Below are 5,153 nucleotides of genomic sequence, written 5' to 3'. Positions count from 1 at the left end.
CATAACTCCTCTTGGACGATCGATACGCTCGTAAGTGACTCTATAGATATTTGCATCGGCGGGCGGGAGCCCGCCGAGATGGACTTACAACCATACCGACATAGTTGTCGGAACAAGTTGCCGCCACTCACACCTCCTGTATACCTCGTGGGTCGTGACAGGCCCGTAGAGACGTCGCACAGAAGGGGGATGCCCGCGTCGCCGAACACCACGTCCTCCAGGTGCAGCCCAGCGCTCTCCGTCTTCAGACTCTGGACGCCGGAGTCGGTGACCTGGTCCGCCGCCATACGAGCATAATCCAGGCCCAGCTGGACGGCTCCGATGACGACCCTGGGGAGGCAATCGGCAACCAAGTTCGACTTGCCAGCCACGTGTTTAATGTCTGTGGTAAACTCCGAAATGTAGGAGAGCTGCCGCTGCTGACGTGCCGACCAAGGCTCCGCCACCTTTGACATGGCGAAGGTGAGCGGTTTGTGGTCTACAAAAGCCGTGAACTCACGGCCTTCCAACAGAAAACGGAAGTGCCGCACAGCCAAATAAAGACCCAGGAGCTCCCGATCAAAAGCGCTGTACTTGCGTTCCCTCGGCGTCAGCTGCATGCTGAAAAAGGCGAGCGGTTGCCAAGCTCCGTCCAGCCACTGTTCGTGCACCGCGCCGGCTGCGTAGTCCGAAGCATCCGTAGTGATGGAGATGGGAGCCGTGGATGAAGGGTGTGCCAGCAAAGCCGCTTGAGCCAGCGCGGTTTTAACTTCAGTGAAAGCGACTTCCGCCTCTGCTGTCCAGTCGATCGCCTGAACAGGGGTCTTGCCTTTCAGAGGCTCATACAATGGCCGCATGATGTGGGCGGCCCGGGGGATGAAACGGTGGTAGAAAGTCACCATCCCCAGGAACTCACGCAGCGACCGGGCTGTAAGCGGGCGAAGAAAAGCCGCAACAGCCTCCACCTTCGCCGGCAGGGGTGTTGCACCGTCCTTGGTGACGCGGTGCCCGAGGAAGTTAATGTCAGACACCCCGAACTGGCACTTTGCAGGATTGATGATCAATCCATGTTCGCTGAGCCGCGTGAACAGGGCCCGGAGGTGAGACAGTCACTGAAACGCTGGCGACGAGGATGTCGTCCAGGTACACGAACACGAACGGCAGGTCCCGCAGCACCGAATCCATCAGGCGCTGGAACTCCTGGGCGCGCATTCTTGAAGCCCAAAGGCTACCGCAGGAACCTCAAAGAGTCCAAAAGGCGTTATTTACTGCGTTTTGGAATGTCCAGGGGGTGCATGGGCACTGGTGGTACCACGCACCAGGTCCCACCTTGGAGGAAAACCTTCGTGCCGGCCAGATGCCGCTTGAAAGTCTGTATGTGCGGCACCGGACGATAGAACCCGAGGTCAGGTGTAGTGGCATCCGTTGGAGCTCGGCGGCGGTAATCCCCCGCGCGGGAACGGGAAACACGCCGTTCCGGCTTGGGCCACAGAGTGCAGATGGAGAGGCCCAGGGCTTGTTGGAGCGGCGGACGGATGCCAGGCGTTTCATGGTGTGCGAATTATCCGCCCTCGACGTTACCGGTTAGCTTAGAAGAGGTATTCAACCGTTCGGGCCTGGCGTAGACTGGAGGCGCCCCTCGGGTGACGTTGGACGTGGCGACCCAGGCTGTGCTCACGCATGGTTTGGGTGGTGGAGCGCCGGAGAAAGTGGGCAGCGACAGATCAGGAAACTCGGCCAAAAGTCTGAGACAGCGAGCGACACGTGTACGCCGCCGCTGCGCCACACGAGAGCACGAACAGCCGTTAAGGCATCCACTAAACGATTTATTTTTTATGTCCACCAACAGCCCATGAGACCACACAAAGCCGCCACAAAGAGAGGAAAGATGTCCGCTGTTACCAAACTCCCAGCTGAAGTTGAACACGCTGTCACAACCGATGACCAACAATAACGCCCGCTAATCCGGTTACGTGCGAATGGGACCTCCGCGCGTTAGCCGTTGGCTTAGCGCGTGGCCGTGGCCCGCCTCGAGTGATGTCTTTTCTCGACGCGGGAACACCTCCGCTGCGCACGGCCCGTGTTGCAGAGAACAGGTTCCCCACTGAAACATGTCTTTGACGAAAAGGAGCCTGCACCGTGCCGCCCGAACGCATCCAGCAGCCACCTATGACGCGTCCGGCCCCACCCGTTTCCCGGAGGCTTGTAGTGCATGGAGCGATGCACATCTTTTGTCATCAATCCCGACGTGCATCGGTAAGAAGCACTCACCGGTTCCCCCCCCTCCCGCGACTAGCGCCGTGTCGATCCGACACCTCCGCCAATGCTTCTTCTTGCCACAGAACGGGGCGCCTGTGCGCCAACCGCCAAGCCTCCGCACCCAGACTGTCGTGTAGCCAGGAGAAACGGTCCGCTTCTCGGACCAGCGCGCCGGGTCCGTAACATGGGTGTAGTTGGCCCAAACGCCGTCTGGCCCGGGGAGGTAAGTGTTGAAGAACATCTCAATGAACAAAAAATCTACGGCCTCCGTCGTAGGAACTGCGTGCCAAAAAAGTGAATTATGTTACACCTAGCGTCCCCACAAATCACGTTCTCATTTAGCATATCTTTTGCCCCTTTTTGTCCTTGTTTATAATAAATGATACTAGTCCATTTAAATCAAATATCATTTTTAAAAGAGCACCCATTTGAAAATCGTAGGCGAGGCTGTCATTTCACTCAGCTCGTTTAATCTCATGAGGACGAATTGTAGTTTTAACGACGTTTTTGTTTTCCAAAAAAATTAGCAGTTTGCCAGTATTTATAAAGCTGTGTACAGACACTGGAGGTTTCTTTAGCCGATAAGAAAATAATTGGTGCTGGACAAATTTAAAACATGTATTACTAATGGGTGAAAATCGTTTGTACCATAATGGACAAGCATCATTGTTACTTAATCTTACAACAATTCTCTCTTAAACTACAAATTCAGAGGTTAGAACCTGCGGTGTTCTTTCATCAAGCCAAGCTTCTTGTTGTAAAAATCTGTTTTTATATGCTAATCTGGGTACACTTTTATTTGTAAAAGTGTTCACACATTCCCAATCTTTTATACTAATGAGTTTATTAAACAACTTTATAAATATGGGTAAAAGCGGAGCCTTATTGTAAACGTGTGAACATAATGCACCTTTATTTAATGAGTTACTTAAACCATCATGTTAATCTGGTAAAGGGAGCCTTAATAGAGTGGCCCAAAGTCACTCCCTTCCGGTGGGATCTCATGGGACATTTATATGGGAAGAATAAATGTATTGAAAGTAAAAATGGAGAGAACGATTATCTTTCGATCACCGTTTGAATTGTGCCACGATTTCACCATATGCGTGTTGTCAATTTTAAATAGATAATTTTGCAAAGTCAAAAAAATTAATATGTGTCGTAAAAACTGTGAAAGTTAAACCTTTCTTTTGTGTGACAGGCTCAATCACTACAACTCCTGGTCTTGCCACGTCACCACACCAAAGATGGCCGTCACGTTGGGTACATTTACCTCCTTTTCTTTTTTTATTCGAATGAGGGCGAAAAGTCTCTTTTTTTTTAAAAAAAAAGGGGACAGGGGGGGTGGGAAAATCACTACAAGTCTGGGCATGTGAGAGCTGGTACCACTACGAAAAGGGGAGTTATGGATTCGTAAGAGCCGCATGCGGGAGCCGGCTTTACCAAGGTTTTCGGTGAGTAACACGAGTGTACTGTGCTAACGTTAATGTCAGCTAGCTAACATATAGCTAACAAGGTACACTTCGTGTTTGTTTTAGTTTTGAGAACAGAGCAAGAGGTATATTAACTGGTATGATAACAACTGGTACCAAAGCACACAGGCATTTGTTAAAGTAAGTAAGTACAGTAAGTACAATTGTTTTCTAGCTAATCTGGAGGGAATACATCAGTTATGAACTCTGGGATTTGTAGTCTTTACTTAGTTGCGTATTCTTTTCATAGTCTTATATTTCAAACCAGTTTTAAGACAACTTTGAATTTTTTGACATGGAAGTGTTTTTTAAAGATTGACAACAACATAATTCTCCACTCAACTATATGCATGGCAGCAATTCAAAGCGGGATCAAAAGATAGAGTTCTTTGCTCTCTCCATTGACTTCAATGTAATTATATTTTCGGAACTAAAAGGTCCCCATGATAAGCGGGAAGTAAGTGGGCGTACCACAACCCCCCCACCCTCTCGCCTCCACCCCCCCCAAACCCAATCTAGACTAACCACCAACACCAGTAAAGTACAAAAAACGACAAAAGAACGACATTCAAACATACCCTCTTAGCAACACAAAGAGATAGATAGATTTATACATAACACCATACCGCGCGCCCGCCTCTGCGCTAGCCGCGATAAACAACTCCGAATAACGGATTGGCAACGCCTCGCTCCCTCTTTCTTCCCCCCACCCCACAACGACTACCACAACCCACAATTATTGAAAACAAAAGAAAGCCCGAGCACTCGCGCGCATACCCGCCGCCCCTAACCACCCGCCTCCCTGTATGCGATACACCAGTATCGACTACGATTTGATTCAACAATTATGCGATTCGGGGCGATACCGATATGCGATTCAACACGATGCAAAAATAGATGATACTATCAAAATATGGTAACGGACCAGAGGATTTTTGTTTTATTGCCTTTAATATGCAGCAAATCATAGCCTTAAAACAAAAAAGCATCGCTTTACATATTTGGTACTGAACATGCCCATCATGCCCGTTTATTTTTTTAGCCTTAAAAAACTCTCGCAGAGTACAATTGTATAACACCTCACACAGTTAAGACATGTAAGAGGATGCAGTTGGCTCATCCGATTAACATGTGCAAATAAAGCTACCATTAAGGCACATGCGCATACAGCGTGCGCAGCCTGATGTGGCTTAAACACTCAGAGGCTAACTTCACCAGTGAGCAGAAAGCAGTTGGTTTCTAAATGCTGACAATCAAAGAAACCAAATAACCTTTCACCAAAGCAGGTTTTCATAACTGCTTACAGTAAGGAAAAGAACATTAAATTATTATTGGCCGTCACAGGCTGCTGTAAAGGTAAACACTCTCAACTGACAGAAGCACAGTCAAACTGAGGTGATTTAACTCATATAGTCTCAGCCTTTCAGATTTCTCTTTTCAGCC

The sequence above is a fragment of the Notothenia coriiceps genome, unplaced genomic scaffold, assembly GCF_000735185.1.
Source record: "Notothenia coriiceps isolate Sejong01 unplaced genomic scaffold, NC01 NC01_scaffold00037250, whole genome shotgun sequence".
NCBI lineage: Eukaryota > Metazoa > Chordata > Actinopteri > Perciformes > Nototheniidae > Notothenia > Notothenia coriiceps.
Note: the sequence above shows the minus strand (reverse complement) of the source record.